The sequence below is a fragment of the Anas platyrhynchos genome, chromosome 4 (genome assembly GCF_047663525.1).
Source record: "Anas platyrhynchos isolate ZD024472 breed Pekin duck chromosome 4, IASCAAS_PekinDuck_T2T, whole genome shotgun sequence".
Taxonomy (NCBI): domain Eukaryota; kingdom Metazoa; phylum Chordata; class Aves; order Anseriformes; family Anatidae; genus Anas; species Anas platyrhynchos.
The window spans coordinates 11,511,097-11,531,405 of record NC_092590.1 but is presented as its reverse complement, the minus strand read 5'-3'; the positions used below and the strand labels follow the sequence as shown (position 1 = coordinate 11,531,405).

The following is a 20,309-nucleotide window of genomic DNA, read 5'->3' as shown; positions in this document are numbered from 1 at the left end:
CATGAAGTTCTGGTAAAAGTGTAGTGAAGGGAAGAGTAATTACAGGGAGAAAAAAATGTTCTGCATTGCCTAATCTTCTTCAACATCCAACTTGCTAAAAAAAAATCATGGAAATTATACTATAGCTGCAGCATTTTTGTTAGACTGGCTCTAATTATCTGACACTTACTTGGTCAAATTGACAAAATCTATTAAATATATATGAAAACATTTTGCAATATACAGATAATAACCTTGCCCTTTAGACCCGTGGCTGCAGAGATAATGATTTGGGGCTTGCTAAACATTTCACTCATGTTTCAAACTTCTGCAAGCTGTTTTTCTTTTAAGAAGGAGCTTTTGAGCCTCAGCAGTGTCTCCACGTCTCATTACAGGGAAGGAAAACAGGCAGGCAGGCATAACGTGTATAATCTGAAGCTGTTAAAATAGAGCGTGAAAGGGGGAGTGAGCTGAGTGACTGATGGAAATTCCAGGACTTCCAAATAAATTGACAGAAATGTAGACTTGTGGTCTGAAGACAAATGTGTTATTCAGAGCCTTCTGGAGTTCAAAACTCAAACCTGACACTGCTGCCTGCTGTAGCTCGTGAACGACTTGCCTAATTTCCTCTTTCCCCACCATGTGCAGATTGGGAAACTCATGCTTATGAAACCTAGCCACACACAATGAAGGTCTCAAATATGGTCTTTAAATAAGTGATGGATCATTATCGGTTGATCACACAGAGGAATTGCATCCCCTCAAAAGAGGGGGTGCTAGATGGAAAAAAAAAAGTCACTACATGAATTTTTTGCCCATTTTCTTGTCACCTTTCCCTACACCCCCAAAGGGATTTTGTAACCTGAATGACTTCAGTCCATGCCCCCAAAAACTGTATTAGCTCAGGGAGGAGGATGCAATCTAGGTGTGATATAGATGCAGAAACGAGCTGCAAAGGTGATAAATGAAGACTATTTTAACCCTGTTCTGCTGGTGAAGGACACTTTACACTGGAAGCTTTGCACCAAGTCTCCAGAGCCCTTGTCCAATGTGCGTAGCAGGTTATTTTCTCTCTTTTCCATCTGCTGTGCTGGATATATAAGGGTCAGGTCACTTGAAGCAAAGATTATCAATGTGTATAATGACTGCTTTATTTGAGGAAGAGTGGCCCCAAAATCTAGCATTTCAATATATTATAAATAAGCCATTTGTCCATTCCAGCCCTGATTATTAGGGAAGTCCACAGCTGAGCCTGCCTGGTCTCCAGGACTATGTTCTGTCACTGGCTCCTTCAGCTCTGTCTAGGCTTTCTCAGTCATGATACTCAGGAAGAACTGATGCAGATCCTCATAGTTGTTTCTCTTACAAACTGACCATATGCAATAACACCACAACAGAACTTAAAAGAAACTAGAAAATGCTATTAGGAATTCCCTGGGAGGACACGGGGAAGTAGCACTGGGGAGGAGCTCATGCAGCCAAATATTTGATTCAGTGCTTAAATATTTATACAAGATTTGACAATATTGTCTTTCTTGCAGAAAAAAAGAGTTCAGACTTCTGCTGTCCTTCTGCCTGGCAGAAGCTGTGTAAGGGCAACTGGTCTCTTTGTGGGAGCAGCACAAAGCTAAGGCTGCTGATGAGTTATTGAGGTACAGAGGGAAATTAGAAATGCTGTTGGGAGGCCAGTGAGAGCCCCAGGCAGTTGCTTTCAATACAGACAAGACATGATTGACTGCAGGCTTATTTTTCTATCTTCCCAGCACACTGTGAAATACTTCTCTGTGCACACTTTAGCTATCACTGATGCTGAAAAGACAGAGAAAAAGGAGGACCACAGTGCTTTGTGACTGCAGTAGCATCTTCTGTTGCTTCCCAGCTGCTGCATGGAGGAGAAAAAGCTCTCCAGCCCTGTCCTGACCTGCAGACAGTGTCTCTGAGAAGGGATGAGCTTAGCCAGCTGTCAGTGCTTCAAACTTTATGCACCTAGTAAAATCCTATCTGCATCAGCCCCTCCTTCTGCACTGCAAATGGCTCGGCTGGAAGGAGTGCCTCCCAGTCCCCTGGGGAGGGCTGGAGTGAAAGATGTCATCTCCTGCAAAGGTGTACCAGAGCGTAGGGTGCAAGTCAGATTTGAAATTACAAGAAGTGCAGTGTTTTAGGGCATGACTTCAGCAAAATGAAAATAAGGTTTTCCAGAGATGTGAAGTACCTGTCTCTTTACTGACAGTTGTAATACTGTGCACTGCATCTCTAATAGAAGAACATTGCAGGCCAGGTGACATATCTGACCACGCTGGTCTTTGTGCCATTTGCAACATTCATGCTTTCCTTCAGATGTTCTTCTGATTTTATTTTATTTTTGCATAACATGACCAATTAATTGTATTCTCTAAATTCAGCCTAACAAGTTCTTCTCACCCAGTATGAAATCCTGATGCTGGAGGAGTTCAAGTTACAGTTATTATGCGTGTTTTCAGGGTCTTCATTCTGAAATAAGTAATCTCAATGAAATACAGGAAAAACATGTATAGGAAGGAACCTAAGGTGGAGTCAGCAATCAGCTCTGAAATAACACTCTATGTTTGCTTTTCCCTGCCATGGAAATTCTTCCCCGTAAAAGCCATCCTTTTGTTACAGTCCCCTTCTGTTTGATGGAGCCAAAATTTTCAGCTATAAAGACCTGGAACTTGAAGCTTCCTCTCTTTTGCATTACAAAAATAATCAAGCATTGACAAATATTTCTTCTATGATTCTTGCTGAAGTGATGGTGTTATTTTCCAAATGAATCTAGCTTTCCACATCATATCTATTCTGGCATTTGGCAGACAGGTTAAACTCTGTTAAAGTTCTGAAACTTTCACATGGAAGCCCACTTTCTGATCTACTCAGTGAATAAATTTGCATTGATTTATTGTGGAACTTCAGTCTGCCTTCTGTAACAAGGTTACTTGCTTGTGCTGGGCAGTCTGTGAAGAAGTCCCCACAATGCCAAATGCAGCATAACCCATTAAACTTGTAAAAGTCATGTTTGTGTTTGCACCTGAATCTCAACCTATATTCTATTAAAACATCAATATAAATTATTCTGCTTAGTAGGAAGGTCTAAGAATGATAATAATAATCATAAAAAAAATAATTTGCAATAGGTAATGAGTCAGTAAACGTTAATGATCCGATGTTGAACAAATCAATAAGGAAAAGGTCTTTGTGGCAAAGAGAAAGTGGAGGACAGTGAAGACTGAAAACAAAGATACAAAGGAAGACAAAGCAGATAAAGAAGATGCTAGAAGAAGGCAAGCATCATACAGTTGAACAGAGATATGCAGCAAGACAAAAGCAGAAAAAACAAAGTGGTTGAACAAATAAAGAACAGGAAAGGTAGGAGAAAACTAATGATGCTTGCAAGGCATGGAAAGGAGAAAAAGAAGTTTAACATGAACTCAGGTCTAGAAGAGAGCTAGATATCTAGATGTATCAAAGTGATAACACAATCATAAGAAAAAAAAAATGAAATATCGAGAGCTGTAGGAAATAAGAGAATAAACAAAATGCAGAAACACCATGGGGATTTAAAAGATTTTTTACTTCTTCCTCCTTACTAAGCATCATCATTAACAGAAACAGCACTTTATGTTATTTATAGTATCAATATACTGCAGCTGTAAGATCTTCCCCAATACCATAGCAGCAGCAGCAGCAACTACAGGTAAATTTGAAAGCTTCTGCAGATTAGTGCAAGCTAAAGCCACAATCAGCCACTGCCTTCTCACATTTCAAATTATGCCAGTTGCTTGGACTTTGGTAATTCAGTGCTCCTCCACTGAGAGCTTTTGGAGTATCTCCAGCACCTTCATTAGACACATGTGCAGAGGAGGCAACAAAAGAGTCAATGAGGAGCCTCTTATGGCAATGGCTTATCAGGAGGAGAAAAGAAAAACAGAGAACTAGGAAACCCTCATTTGTGGTTCACTCCTGAAAATAATAGGATGGACACTATAAATTATAAAATGAATAATAATAATGAAAGTGAGGTATGGCTAGTACAGGGAAAAGTATAGAAAGGGGAGCAGAAACAGTTTGAATAATGGGAATAAGGCATGAATGTAGAAAATAGATACCATATGTAAATGAGCCTTTTGAAATGAGAACTGGGAATAAGATAAATGCTGCCATGCACTGATGTCAGTTTTGACAGTAATAGTGATTAGTGTGAGTTGATAATTGACGACAGCCAGAACAGAAACTGTCTGCACCAAAGTCCTGTGACACTATTACTTAACTCAATTAGTTCAAATTACAGACATGTAGCTGAATAAGCAATATTATGAACTGTGACTCACATAAGCATTTTACTCTGGGAAGGTAATTCAGAATCTACTAACTAGAAGCTAATAGCCAGCAGGAGCACATGCACAATTTATGATTTTCATTTAAGGAGGACTACATACCACAGAATAACTACTTTAAAATGATAGGTCTATTTTAACACCTTTCTGGATACTAAAGAGAAAAATCTGTGTTAAAGCAAAATCATCTTTCCAAGTATTAATTTTGACTAAAGTAGATGCAGCATCATTTACACCGATAATCCCTTATATCAGAGCAGTGTTGTTAGGTTTATGTCAAACATCAACAGAACCGTAGATCACTAAAGGGGCTATCATAGCCTGAACAATATTTCTAGGTGTGTGGTTTCATTAACACATTGGCTACTAGGTTTCCTACTGAATTAATTCAAGAGCTTTTTGTTTTGTTTTGTTTTTGTTTTTGTTCTTGTTTGGTTTGGCTTGGCTTGGCTTGGCTTGGTTTGGTTGTCGTTTGTGGGGGTTTATTTTGACTTACATAACCTCTGCCTAGAGCAGAGTCAGGTAGATTAGATCTAGCAGTGAAAACAATATGTCAGTGAAAGCTTTCTCTGAAAGACTTACTCCATAGGAAAAAAGAGATTAGACCCCCTACTCAGTAATAAGCTCAGTTAGGTTGCTATGCTGCATGGTATGTTCACAAGCAATACCAAATACCCATCATCTTTCCTAAATGGTATGAGTGTTTCTTCTGACCACAAAATCTGTCATGTATATCCAAGCTAAAGATGCCATCACTTCTACAGTCATCGAGAAGCACATACTCTCCTCATTTTCCCTTCAAGTTCTTCTTTCTGCATTCCCAGGGTTTGGGGAATTTTGGATGTGGGAGATGGAGTGTGCTGGCTTGTGGCATTGGTTGTGTTTTTTGCCTAGAGGCAAACTTTTTCAACTTGATTATTTCCTTGATTTCCTTTTCTCCTCGATTATTTTGCAAGCTCTCTCTCACAGAGCCCTTTAAGCATGCCAGGCATAAGAAGATAATTTAAGGTTTAATAATATGATGGAGTCCACTTTAAGCTTGCATAAACAGATCTGTTGAGCAATACACAATGCTGAATCAGTTTGTCCTCAGAGCATCTACCAGATGCAGAACATCCACGTATGACCACGCTGATCAGACTGATTTACAGTACAGCCTGCTGTACTTTGGCAAGTCCAAATAGATGGCATTAGAGCATGTCATGTTTTCTGCAGCCTACATATTTGGTTTGCTCTCACTCTTGTGCTTGGAAACACAGTTCCTGCTTTGAATAAAAACCTGAAATGGTGCCAGCATAACATTTTTTGTTTTCAAGGCTAAAGGAACAATATTATTAAAAAAAAAAAAAAAAAAAAAAAAAAAGAATCAACACACACACAAATACTGATATCACAGGTGTGCTTCTCATTTAGTAGCATCTCTCCTAGGTCTCTTTTCCTAGCAATTGCAGATGATGTGGCATTAGTCCATTTTGAAGTACCTGCTCAGAAAGTGTTCTCGGTGTAGCCTCTCTGTCTTGTTATTAGTTTAGCAACAAAGACCAGGTGAACAATGCCTGGAAATGCTTTGTGGAATATGACAAAATATGTGGTTCAAACTGAGGTTCAAGTCAAGAAAATTTCTGGAGCTGGACATATAAGCATATAACATATGTAATGATACAGGTCCAAACTACTGCTGATTTCCATTATCAAGAAATAGCTGTTAAAGCATAGAAAACGGGAAATATAGCCCTGCATCTAAATTGCCACCCTGAGATCTCTTTGCTGTTACACAAGCTGGTATCTGGAATATTTAGGTGTCTAGTGCTCGATTCACTTCTGTATTTACCATTCCTCAGGTGCCCGGGTGCCTTCACAGCACAATCCCAGTCCCCAGTGACCAGATGTGTTGTGTGAGCAACTTTATTTCCAGACCCTGGGTTTTACTTTTGTCCCCAGCAGAGCTCCTTGCAGTCCATGTGTGCCTGCTGGGTTGGCTTAGGTGTGTTAGCAGCCCTCAAAAGCTTTGGGTTATTAAATTGGAGCTAGAGACTCAGGAGCTAATCTATTCATGAAGATGGAGCTCCCAGGCCAATCTGTTCCCAGACCAAGGATTTCTGACCCCCGCGCATCACCTCCCAGGAGACTGACATTGACATTAAAGTGCTCTAAATGGGGGCTCTGTCAGGAGGACACCCTCTGCCCTTCATCAGTACATCACTGCTGGGAAACCCATGCTGCTCTGCAGGAAAGGAGGCAGGATCTCTGCAAAGAGCTCTGCTCACAGCCCACTGCAACAAACCTGGGAAGGGAGGGAGGGAGGAGGTCTGGGGTATGAGCTGCTACAATCCACTGCTCCAGTGGCTCCAAAAACTCAGAAAAGCTCATGCATTTTTCAGTGTTGACTACCCTTGTTCAGCAGGTGATGAATTACAGATCCTTTTGCAGCTATGACACTTTCTCTAATTGCGTTTCTTCAAATTAGCTCAGAGCTCTGAGAAGCTATGGCATGCAGTGAGACAACCCGGTGGGACTGCGGGACTTTCCTGCCCTTGTAATACTGCATAGATAAAAGCTCTTTTCTAACATCTATATGAGCAGATAGCCAGGCCCTCACCTAAAGGCCGTCAGAGTAGAGTGACTCACTTCAGAGTAAATGCTTCTTTACATCAGCTGAGGATCTGGCCTGAAGGATCATTAAATTATGTATTTCAGTTTTATAAACAACCGTGTCCTGCTGTGATGATGTGCCTGATTCACAGGGCCTGTTTTGCTGCGGAGGGCAGTTGATGGGCAAGCTAACTAGTAGTCAAATCATTAAAAGACAATTAGACAGAAGGAAGCCAGAAATTCACCTGCAATCTCCCTCTCCGTTTTGTGCTTCACCACCCAGTGGCGCTTCCTGCGGGCAGCCACACGCACACACAAGGACGATCCTCGCCGCACCTTCTCCGGGGCGAGCAGCAGGTGACAAACAGATTGCCTTTCCTAAAATGGGGCATCCTGTCAGCAGGGAAAAAAACAAACCAAACAAAAGACCCGCTGGAAAATAATGTGGTCGTAAGCCAGCACATCAATTCAGACCGATTTTTCATTTGTTTGTTAGGTAACTAGTCCAAGTAAAAAAAATAAAATAAAATAATGAAAATAAATAAATCTAGCTGAATTCTGAAGCTACAAGACTGTGGCCTGTAGGACCACAGTACTAACTCTCAGGTCCTTCCCCTCTCTCCCTTGCAATGAGTAATAACAGAAGAAGCCCCAAAATCTGCTGGTTTTAGGCACATCTTTATTCAGCTTTTCACTGAATTCTCTTAGGTGCTCAGTAGCAAAAATTAGGATTTTGGAACAGAAAGTACCATTTCAACAAATGTACCATTTGCTATAATTTCAAACACAGGTGGTCCTAATTTTTGGCATGTATTAGCTTCCGAAAAGGCCTTGAGATGCTGCGGTCAATCACCCACGTTTGATAGGCTTGTGGTCTGACTCTGCCTGTCTGCTCGTGTTTGTGCTCCTTGCCTAGGTATGATGTCTGTGCTTAGCGCCGTATAGGGGATTGCATTAAAAATCGAAGGGATGTCTGCCTATGACTTATTTAGTAGGGCTAGGCAGAACAGGAGGCGTGCTGCAGATTGCCTTGGGGTTTACAGGAGTTACCTGCATGGGCAAGGAGCAGCCGGCAGCAGCAGGTCAGGCCACCCCAAGACAAGGCAGGTCGGTGGCTAGAGGCAGCCCAGGAGCATTCCCAGCCCGAGGAGCTGGAGTTTGTTTCACTTCCCAGGAGCAGCAGTGGGGCAGCTTTGGGCTGCCCTGAGACACTGGCGGAGGGTTTTGTGTCCTCGGCCAGCCAGTCACACTCCAAATGCACAGGCACATGGTGGATGCCCTGCATCCTTCATCCTCCTGCTAGAGCATCCTTTGCCATCCCTGATCTGCACCATCTAAATGCCCCTGCTACTTCTGCCACCTGCATTTCCTTGTCCTCCATCCCCCTGCTGTCTTAAACGTACATAAGTAACTCAGCAGCATGGATGAAGCAATACGGGAGCTGTGAAACAGGCTGCACAGTGAGAGCAAGGCAGGCAGCAGCCGGTAGCAACAGGAGAGGGAAGACTATAAAAGAGCATAAACATGCAGGATGGTACAATTCCCAAATGTGTGCAACTTGTGGCTTCCCTGAGCAAGAAGTTAATATAGTGTCTAATATCCCTTGATGGATTTTATTTTATTTTTAGTTATTACTCTTTGCGGTGATGTGGATGATTAGCTTTTAGCTCCTGTGACACCCTGTGGAAATGCTACTGCCCGGTTACGTGGGGTGCAAACCAGCATCTGCTGCTCCCTGCTTACTTGTTAATTTCTTTTTGGTGCCACCAGTTGTTATATTAAATTTATTCATGTATCTGTGATCCCTGTGTATGTACCTCATAATTCTCAGCATTTTTACAGCTTTATCACAGGCTTCACAGTTGGCTTTTTCTAGGCTGAGGAGCTCTATTAGTTCCTGATACAGAGCCATACCTCTGACCAACCTTATTGCTCTTCTGTGTTGGTTTATTTCAACTGTGTTTCAGTGGAGAGGACAGACTGCAACAGCAGCAAGTAATCATGATTGGGGTGAACTGTAATAGCTTATTACTTCCCCTTGGACCCCTTTCCCCTCTCAGTATTTCCTGGTATTTCTAACCAACACCAAGATCTCTTTCCTAGGCAGTTAGCGGTCAGGTCTGAGCCCATTTTTGTGTATAGGGAGTTAAAATTGTTTTTTCTCATGTACACTACTATACCTTTATCTACATTCAATTTTGCCAGCCCTTTCATCTGCCAGTCAGAGTCAGAGGTCTGCCTGCACCTTTACACACCTGCTTTCATTTTTCACTACCTTGGGCAAATGAGTATCATCAGCCGGCTTTGTCACCTCGGTGTCCAGCTGTTTTCCAAATGGCTTATAGAGCTATCTAGCACAGCTCGCTTTTCCTCAGTAGAGTTATGCTAAAAAAGAACTGGATGTGCTGGGTGAAAACCCTCTGCTCTGCTGCCAAAAGAGTGCTGTTAACAACTTCAGTGGGGTGAGGGTTGGACACATTAGGCTTAGGTTTTTTTCAGTATTTCCTTTATGTGATTTATTATTTTTTTAAACACATAAATGAATGTAAACTTCAGTTCTGTCCCCTCTTTCTTTTTTTTTTTTTTTCTCTTACTCTTGGCTGAAGAGTCCTAAACAAGCATGGGTTATGTGTACTAGGATGTAACACACTAGGGGACTTTATTCTGATTAACAGATAAACATCTTTTCTGGGGCTACTCTGACTTGTACTACATTATTGTCAATAGTTGGCCAAATCTTGTCTTTAAGAAAGCTAAGCCTTCATTTGTTTTAGTTGGTGACAAACACTGTTAAAAGTACTGGACAATTATTTAGCAGAAATCACTAATTTCAACTATGTAAGCATGGTCCTTTTAAGGTTTGAAAATTCCTTGAAATTCTTCTCTTTGCAGTGGTAATACTTAGCACTACTAGTGTCCTACATATTTAAAGCACAGTGCAAACACTAATTAATCTTGACACCTCATAGGCAACCTGGAGTTGCAATCCTTATTTTGTATCTGAGACACTAATTTAGTACCCTGCCTCTGATCAGCTTTGGGGCTCTTTGCAGTTCTCAGAGATAAAAGATAAAGACTCTGACCCTTCCCTTCTTTTTAGTTATTTATTTATGTATTTTTTAATTGTTGAAGTAGTTCTGTGCTGCCAGGTTGCTCCTTTCTTACTTCAGCCCTTTTTTTCCCTTCTGGCTGACCATTTCACTTTGCTCCTTCAGCTAATTTCTGTTTCTCACTTTATCAGGAGCTGTAAATAAAGACTTCATGTTTGGTCACTTTACGTGCAGTTAATTTCTATTTATTTTGACAAGATAGAAAGTATGAAATTATATCTGCAATTCAAAGAAGATGCAATAGCTTCCACTGTATGGGATGTAAACTTCTGTGGAAATGGTGCTTTTTAAGAAATTCAGAAAGTTTATAATGTCCCACTTTGAAATACAGCTGCAGGTAGCTGATCACTTAATCTTTCCATTACGTCTTTTTTTCCCAAGTCTGCCTTTCCTCTTTAATAACTTTCATTCAGATGAGTTTTAAAGATCTATCAGGAAAAGTTTCCCACTCTTACTACCACTTAGGCTAGGTACTATCTGTTTTTCACATAACTTTTTTGCTCTGTTATGATATAAAGTGGCCAAAGTCTACATGCAGCTCTTCAGTATGCTGGAAGCCCTCTTAATGTGAATAAATTTTAAAGCTGTGATTCTAACGTTTCCTTCAGACATATCTAGATTCATGCTTTCTGGCAATGAGATGATATGTCTTAGCGTGATGAAGAGGAAGACAAAGTGGGAATAATTAATAATTATTGAAGATGGACTCAGAATCTGCGGAGAAGGGTGTCAAGAAAAAAAAAAAAGATTTAGGAGGGGAACTCGTTTATAATGTGATCTATTTCTTTTCCAAATGGAAGAAGACCAGCGTCTTAAGTAGTGTACCATATATCATTCACAGGTAAATAAGATTATTTTGCTAGGAGCAATAAATATTGTATATGCTATCTGACTCACAGAATACACACATGGGCCTGGATTTCCAGAAGTGATTTCTCAACCAGAGAGGCTGCTTTAGGGTGCATAACCTTAATAATCAAGACCAGTTATTGGACTATCGATGCAGGCTGCTTTCATTATCATGCACAGCTTCAGACACCTGATGTGTGAAGGGCATGGATAAGTGTCCAAACACCTCATTGCCCCATCTGTCCTGTCTGTTCAGCATCCCTACCCAAGAATTTGCTTCTCATTTTTCAACAAAACTGAAATACGTATTTATCAAAATTTCCTTTCTCAGTTATGTAAAATGTATATATCTGTGTTTTAAGATGGTTTTTCTCCTTTTTTTTTTTTTTTTTTTTTTTTTTAACATTCATTGTGTGGTGGACAATGATGGTTGCAGAAACTGAATATTCCTTGTAGTGCTGCTACCGATAGAGGAAAGAGAATCTGATCTGTTGTTCCCTGTCCTTGCTCATTCCAAAAGCTGGAAAGTTTGTCTCCCTTTCAGTGCTGTTTGACTTGTGGTGTTCAGCATTTGCATTGCAATATGTAAATGAGCCAGTGTGCTGCTCTCAGATGCCCAGCTGCTTCTCATGAAACAAATATGTTTGCGATGGGTGGCAAATGCAGGAAAAATCACTCTCTTCCTCCTGTGAGTGTTTCACAGACCCAAACATGTGCCTCTTGTAGGCACTTCAGTGTTGTGGCTGTTGTGGGGTGCGGGGGCTGTCAAGAGGAATGCCAGGCAGAAATGAGACAGGCATCTCAATAGCAGTTTGCAAGTAGAAAGCTAGGCTATGATTTGAGGCCTGATAATGCAGTTAAACCAAGAAAATAATAGAGGTATAAATTAAGTGATGCTTAGATGTGTAAATGAAGGAGGGATGATTTTTAAATGAGAATTTAAATATCATGGGGAATCAGGGGCTGAACACCTGGTGATGGACTCCAGCACCTGGACATCTTCCTTTCAAGAAACAGTCCTTGGGCACACCTGCATCCCTTGCCAAGGTCACTTCCATCAGTACCTTGACTTTCCAGATCCCATCCCTGCACATCTGGACAGCATCCCTGTACTCTTCCCAGGCCATACATCCCTGTTCCCACTGCTTGTGCATTTCTTTCTTGTGCCTCATTTTGCCCAACAGGTCCTTGCACAGCCATCCCAGTTTCCTGACCTCAGTTTCTCACACATGGGGATGGAGAGTTCTTGCTCTCTAAGAAAAGCATCCTTAAAGAGTGGCCAGCTCTGTTCAGCTCTTCTGTCCCTAAGGACAGTGTCCCAGGGGATCTCATCCACTAGGTGTTTAAACAGCTGGAAGTTCTCTCTTCACAAGTTCAGAGTCCTGACTTTGCTCTTTGCACTGTGACTTCCAATGCCTCCTGCTCATTTCCCATGCTTTGTGTGTTGGTGTAGAAGCACTTCAGCTGGGCTACCGGCTCTATCACCTTTTCAGAGGAATCTTTCCTAGCTCCTTTGGGACAATTCACAAGTATTTCCCTGTTGCTTCCCAAGGGGACAGTGTTCCCAGGTTCATTCCCATCACTCAGAGGTGCATACCCTTCCCTCACTGAATCTAGCTCAAAGCCCTGCTAAAATACACAGCCAGCTTGCTGCCCAGAACACTCTTGCCCCACCTTGTCAGATCGTCTCCATCTGTCCTTCAGCTTTAATATATCTTAACAGCATTCTTGGCTGAATCTGTATGTGCTTGTTTTTCCATAGCATTGCTCAAAAACATATACAACCTGATGGAAAAGGGATTGGAAAGTGCAAAATAAAATAAAATAAAATAAAATAAAATAAAATAAAAGTCATAGGCCTTTATTTACAACAAAGTAAATTCATTCAGTCCAGTGTTTTTAATGGCTCACACGTCAGCTGTGACTTCAGTGGTGAATCATACAATTTGATAAAGCAATAGCTAAAATCAGAAAACCACGTGTGCATTATATGAATCTGAAAAACTAGCTCAATTGGTGAGCGAGTTACTGCCATCCAGCGTTTCTGCACTTTTTTTTTTTTTTAATCAGATAAATAAATAAAATATCTAAGTACCTTTAAAGTCAGGTCACATACTTAGGAATTTAATATGGGTTCTGAAGAAAAAAATTGTCTTCTAATATTTTGGATTTGTTGAAGCATCATATATGGAGAGTTTTTGATGTTCAGAGGACAGTCAGTGTCCTGCTTGTATGAAGAGACAAATATTTCTTCCTCATGATGTTTGGAAATCTATTTCGCATTTTCTGCAAAGACAGGAGCATATTAGTCAGAATGAGTTTAAAACCTTCAATCTGTAGTTTTCAACCTGCAACCTAGCAGCTCTCTTTCACTGCAAGGCCAGGGTATTTGATTCCCTCCCACTGACCGTAAGAATTGAAAGCTTGGTCTTGCTTCCTTTGTGTGACTGCGGATCCATGTCAAATTTCAAATCATGCTTCACAGCTGGTACAGCGAAAAGAGAATTTTCATCACAAGACTGAAGGAAAAAATAGTGCTCCAATAAGAGAGATCAAAACTTTAAAAGCATCCCTGTGTGGTCTGGACAGAGTAGCCAAGCAATCCTGATCTGATCTGTAGCATTACAGACCGTTTTTGGCTGCAAATGTTTGCCCACTGTCAAGATGTCTCTGTGCTGTTCAGTGTTGTAAACAATTGATAGTTAAAACAGAAATTTAATTACCTCTTCTTTATATTTGGGCACCTATGGGAATAAAACATCTACTTGCAGAAGATATTTGCATTCATTAGTGTTACCTTATTGTTATTGATCATTCTGCCTTCAGTTTTCTCTTATCTTTGATCCAACCTGTCTGGGCTATAACAGGTTGATAAACCTGAATTGAAAGCCCCAGCACACAGTTTTATTTTTCCAGATAAGCTTCTGATAGACTTGAGAGTGAAAAGTTCTTCATCTTCCCCAGCCTTCTGCAAGACTGTATCCCCAAAGACTTGCATGACATTCACAAATGCAGTATATTCGCATATTCAGACATAATCCATGCATTGATAAAGATGGTTAAGTACTAGAAATAATTAAAAATATCTAATTCAATGGTGGCACCATTACCTCTCGTTTCCATGGCAGCTTTTAAATGGATACAAATACAGATTGACTGCCTGACAGTGGCAGTGGTCTGTTACTGAAGTATATTGGCAGTCTTGCTCTTGGCACTTGCACACATTATTTGAGTGTTTACAATGAAATTACTTTAGCAAAATTGTAATCTGTTTGCCGAAGAGTATAGCAACTTTAGATGACTGTAGACTAATATATTTTCCAAGGTTAACTGTGCTGTTTTTATAGTGCACCTGATTACTTTTTGCTTAGCATGGACTTTGTTTAAAAAAACCTGTTGTGGTTTAACCTGGCAGGCAGCTAGCACCACACAGCGATTTGCTCACATATTGCCATGCCAGTGGGCTGGGGGTGGGAACTGGAAAAAAGGTAAAACCTGTGGGTTGAGATAAAGACAGTTTGATAGGACAGAAAAGGAAGGCAAGATAATAATAATAATAAACCAATACATATATATTGATATATATATTTGTATACACACACACAGAACAAGTGAAGCACAAAGCAATTGCTCACTACCTGCTAACCAAAGCGCAGCCTGTCCCTGAACAGCAGCATCCTCCCCCAGCTAACTCCCCCCTTTTATTGTCCAGCATGACACCACATGGCATGGAACACCCCTTTGGGTGATTGGGATTTCCTACTCAAGCCTGGTGTGTGATCAGTGTGACCCACAAACCCATCCAACCAACCAACCAAAACAGGTAGTTCTGCGACAAGCTCCTGCTTCCAGAGAGACAGAGTGGTCTCCGAAGAAAAAGAAATAATGGCCTCACAAAAACTGCAGATACGTTGCATGACCCACACACTTGGATTACTTCTATAGCTACAGTTCTAATACCTTTTTTTTTTATTATTATTTATTTGTTTATTTATTTATTTATTATTAGAATAAATAACCTAAAGTAAGCCAAGTTTCATTTCAGTGAAAAAAATCTGAAATCCAAAAATTTGCATGTGTCCTATAAATTAACATTAGAGCTCTCCGTTTTGTTTATTGGTAACTCTGCAAAGTATAAGCAGGGAGGGTACACATTTTATGTATATGGCTCAACATTTATCATAACTTTAGTCTCCTGATATAACTAACATTCTGTATTTTTCCAAGAAAACTAGATTTCATTTTTATTTTTTTTCCCTGCATTATTTCTTTGTCTCTTTTTTGTCTTTTTCTCACTAATGCAGTTGCCATTTTCCATGAGCCTTCCCACTGTCCTTGAGAGTGAAGGGTCTTTTCTTTGCCAGGTTTTTGGCTGCAGCACAACGGTGCAGTCTCGGTGAAGGTGGTGTGAGCATGGCCTTCTGCCCCCCTGGCCTTCCTGTGGGGAGTACAGCTAGCAGGGTGGCTGGGACTGCAAACAGCAGCGGGGAACAACCTCTAATTTAAGATATTAATGTGTTTTCCAGTGCAGAAATACTTTTGTTATTATTTTGCTTTAAATACGTGAAGATAAAAGGGTCTTTTCCAGCAGTGGTTTGTGTGTAATGTGCTTGACAGGGGTTAGGCTACTCAAGGGAGCTGTTTCATGCGCTCTGCGCATTACAGGAGCTATCAGCCTTCAGATTATGCACTATGGACTATTATACTTGCAGCTATTATACTTGTGTCATGTACGTTTACTTTCACTGTTCCTATCTGACAATTTTACTCACATCCCTTTATATACAAATTTACGTGTGCATATGTAGATATGAAAAGGCAGTCTTGACTTCGTAGTTTAGAAATAGCTAATTCTCAGACACAGAGATGCATTTGGGAAAAAAATACTTACAGCAAGCAATGCTTGTTTTGCTGAAACACCCCAAGGGCTGGTTTAAATGTAAATGCTCTCCTAAAATGAGAGCCAGAGTCTCTGAAGTTTATATAAACTGTAGTAACAGCAGTAATAGTTACCTGGCACCTCTTATAAAATGTAATCCATATATTGCTTATAATCCATAACATGCTTTATGATCTTGGATTTCTTAAAAAGTTGAAAAATAAGCTGCCTATTGGACACTTCTGCATTCTGACTGATAAGATTTCTAGCACATAGAAGGGATTCTTCTGCAGCCCCTTTGTAGACTTCTTTCAGGAATACTCTGTCCCAGACATGTGCTGCTGCTCCTGGAGAGTGTCCATGTCCTGCCCTTGGGCTATGTGAGACTGCCAGCAGGAACAAGGCTGTAGGAACTGCTCCTTTCTGCATCAGCATCTGACTTTGTGGCTGGCACCTTCTTTTTATAGAATAGTCAATATGTACAGAAAGAGCATTAAAAAGGCACATAAAACACAGTTTGTGTCATTTTTACCCTGGTTTCTTCAGGCCTTTGAAGTGCTGGATATCCCCACTCTACTTTTGATCTACACCTCTTCCTCCCTGGTGAGGTGACCCTGCCTCCTTAGAAGAAGATGCCCAGCTGTACTCACCTATAAACAATAAGTAACAGCATAACTGGAGAATTTCTCAACAGATCTCCTTCCCCATGCTTAGCTGTAGAGGAAATCATCATGCCCCAGGTAGCTGTGCAAGCATACAGATGGGTTTTAGTTATAGAACCAATTAACAATTGTATGTATGTATGCATTTCCATTTTATAACCAATGCCATTTGGATGATTGCCTGTTTGCATATCGTATCTTTGCAGTAAGGAGGAAGAAAGGGGATAGGAGAAGAGAACATAGGACTCAAGGGCCCTGTTGATTGAATATTGCACTAATTGCTGGTAAAGTAACATTACTAAGTGGTGGGTTCTCTAGCACTCCTGGTTTTGCCATCTGTAACTTCTTAATGAATTTATTTATTCTAATTTTTTAAACTTGAAAATTCTTATTGATCACTTACAATAAGTACACCTGCAGTCAGAATACTAGATGTTGTGGGTTTATTTAATCCTTTTTTTTTTTTTTTCTGTATGGAGTTTATCTGCTTGAAGCATGTTTTCATATTTTCCCAGCTGCAAAATCAATACAAGAATAGGAGAGCAAGCTGTATCCCTTTGTCTAGTGCATAATAGAGCTGGCTGTAGGACAGCAGTCCCTTTTCACAGTAGCCTTTGAGATTTTTAAACTAGTTTTCTCGTTTTTTAAACTAAAATTGCTTTCAAAGTTTTACAGAACAAAATAAAAAGAACTGCTTTAAAGGTCAGTTTGTATGTTTTCCTAACAGTTATGAAAGTTATAGAAGAAAAAAAGAAAGTAAGTCAGGCCACGATTGATTTACTTTGCAATACTTTGCCAGTGGTAAGCAACTCTCCTCAGATCACAGTCTGCAGTTCATACAATATATTTCATACCTCAAAGGTCTGTAAGGAACCAAACAGATTTAATCTGTAAACCTGTTCTATGACATGCTATTTGATTTCCTCTGATGATTTTCAACTAATTTCTCACAAAGTAATCAAAGGAAACTCTTACAGTTTTCAGTGTTGATACAATATCCAGTCAAACCACACATTTCTTTTAAAAGATGCTGGTTTTTCAAAAATACCAAAACTAAAAGCAAAAAACACCAGACGTAATGGACTAACATCTGAGCAGGAAGATATTTTAGCCATTTAATTTCACCTTTTCACTTTCCTATGATTTATTCTTCCTTAAACGGATATATTCTCAAATATGACAACTTGTCCTCTTGAATACGGAATGGTTCAGGCATTTTAAAAACTTGATTAGAGATGTTCAAAAAACATGTAGTTTGCAAGAAAGGCAACTAAATAGGCAAGAACCTATCACCTCTCACCTGAGCCATTTTTCCATTGGAAATGGTGAATTTTCAGTAAAAACTTGTAGAGCAGCGGGATATTCCTTTCTCTCCTGCTTCCTGCTGTCATCTTCTGTTGTCGTGTTGGCCTTCATGCTCGCTTTCGCAGTACCGTGAAGGGAAGTTTACTATGAAACATGCAGGCAACCCCCTTGCAATCACCATTGCTGACATGCAATGTGTGAGCTCCAGCCAAGATCTGTGGCTCTGGCACAGCTGCACAGACCTGAATTTGGTACATCCACTGAGCATCTCAAGAGTCCAAAATTTGTATAAAGTGTTGATGTACTTTTAATTCTATGTTGTGTTTCCTCTCATGCTTGAGGTCTCTTCCAACCTAGAAATTCTGTGTGATTCTGTGTGTGATTCTGTGTATGCTTGCCAAACGAAGAAAATAAGAGAATGGTTGGCTCCTGGGAGTGGAGGAGGACAGCTGATAGCTGGCTGTACAGGGCTGTGCAGCCAAAATTTCTTCTCCTACAGGAAAATATCTCAATCAGAAATCATCATCAGTGATTGCTGATGGATTTTCTTGATGTCATGAATTTATTTTGAATTCAGTGACACGCTGAGACCTTCTGGGTGCAAAAACATGAAACTCGTTCTCTCGACTCACCACAAGTGATGCATTTGCAGTAGCTGCACAGTGACAGTCTTCGCACCTCTGCAAAGCAGAGACTAGCACAAGCAAACCCATCAGCATATATTATCTAGAGTAATGAATGACCTCAGCCTTGTATGTTTAATTAAAAAAAAAAAAACAAACAAAACAAAAAAAAAAAACACTCTGTTTTCTTCCTCAGCAGTGCTGCAGGCTGTAGGCCTTCAAGTGCTCTCCATTTTTTAGATGATGATCCTTCATGGGTTTGGTGCTGCTGAATGTAGACAGGAAATTTGGATTTCTTTTTACCAACTATGTTCTTAACGACCTATTGGAAAAGCATATAACGACCTATTGAAAAAGGCTAAACACATTGATATCAGATATATATATATATTTTTTTTTTCTTTGTTTTCAGAAAAAAAAAAGCACAGGCAGTGGAGTGCCTTCTTATAGGAGAACTTAAGGGCTTTCTTCTTTAAAGAAAAAAAAAAAAAACACAACAAAGTAACTTTGTGGGGGATATATGTATGTAACGTTATTATATATCAATTCTAGCTAAAGATCAAGATAAAATGATTCACAGTTTTATAGCCTGCCATAAGCAGAAGACAAGCTTGATGTGCTTGAAGTAGTTTGTGTTGCTAAGGATATATTGTATGGTTGTAGTCCAACTGAGCAATGATCAAGGAATGAATAACTGAAGCCATGTTATTATTCATCAGATAGGAGTCCCTTGCCAACCAGAGATAGAAATCATAATTCACAAAGGTTGCCATGTGAGAATTTAGCTTCAGGAATCTAAATAGACACAAACTGAATTAATAAGTGGCTGATATTTACGGTCGATGAAGAGAGACCTTGAATCCAAATTCATGGAAATATTTTCTTATGCCCAGCAGAAAAATCTTTCTCATATCTGGGGTCAGTTTTATCTGCTGTCCATTGTCCATCTTTCAGCTCAGTTGTGATGATTATGTAGTTGAAGTTTCACAGCGAAAAATAATAGAGATTTCAGGTCTATAGAAATACCTGAGATTAAAGCAGTCAAATGAAAAAGGTAATTTAAACTTTAAAAGTGTTCTATGGCTTGCCATTAGACACTAAATCAATGCCCTTAGGCGTTGTTGCTCTCTGAATCCTTTGCAGTTGGGAGAGAGGAGTAAGGAAGTTACCTCCACAAAGTAATTGAAAACTCGGGTAAGGCAAATTGCCATCTAGGTTTCTGCCTCTCCCAGCTTGGATGCAGTGAAGGGTGAATATCTGGTTAATGGTGCAACAAAGCCTTGCACGTTACCAACAGCCAAGGAAGCAAGCTACTGCCATGATATTATTCCTCAACAAAGTAACATATTCTACTTCCAGGTTTAATAGATCTTTTCATAGCTCCTTCTACAACGTGTTCTGGGGACTTAGGATATGCAGAAGGATGTGTTGCAGGGATCTCGCATGCCAAGGGTAAAATTGTGTTTCCAGAAGCTCCTGCTATGGAAGTGTCCAAAAGGTTGAGAGGAAAGGGGGAGGCATAGTTCAAATTATCCAGGAAAATAAAAGGATAGAAAAGACATATTTTAGTATTTGTTCTCAGAAGCGTACTTGTTTGTGTGGACTAAACAAGGTTAGGTTGGTGAGACTGTCAGATTTGGTGCTTTACAGAAACTCATCAGGACAAGGCTATCCCCAGGCCAGGAATGTGTTTAGCTCATTCTCTGTTTTTAGTCTGGTTGCCTGAATGCCGATAAGAAAAAGCAGGCACTCTAAGCAAGGCAGACCTGCATCCCTGTAATTGCATGTCTCTGCAGCAGCCTAGTGTACTTACTGGAGCAAATCTCCAGCCCTGAGCACCTGCCATGGCTGTCTGCCTTCTGCTGGGGAGTGCAAAAAGAGCTGGAAGCCCGGTGACGTGGCTTCCTCCTCTTGGGCTGTTTTACTGGTTCCTGCACCAGTTCAGCCAGCAGCTTCTGCTG

At 40.3% G+C, this 20,309-nt stretch overlaps 2 long non-coding RNA genes across 3 annotated transcripts in view; one reads left to right on the top strand and one right to left on the bottom strand.

Annotated features, from left to right (window-relative positions):
* Positions 1-20,309, top strand: part of LOC119716889 (uncharacterized) — a 279,074-nt gene that overhangs the window by 249,141 nt on the left and 9,624 nt on the right. The gene's annotated exons all lie outside the window — the stretch shown is intronic.
* LOC110353574 (uncharacterized) overlaps positions 12,745-20,309 on the bottom strand; it is a 164,140-nt gene continuing 156,575 nt past the window's right edge. The window contains exons 8-9 of one of the 2 annotated variants that reach the window (XR_011808863.1): positions 13,288-18,670; positions 12,745-13,165 (exon numbers count right to left, since the gene is read on the bottom strand). This is a non-coding gene — a long non-coding RNA (uncharacterized lncRNA). The remainder of the gene's footprint in view (positions 13,166-13,287; positions 18,671-20,309) is intronic. The other variant, XR_011808864.1, reaches the window with a different exon arrangement.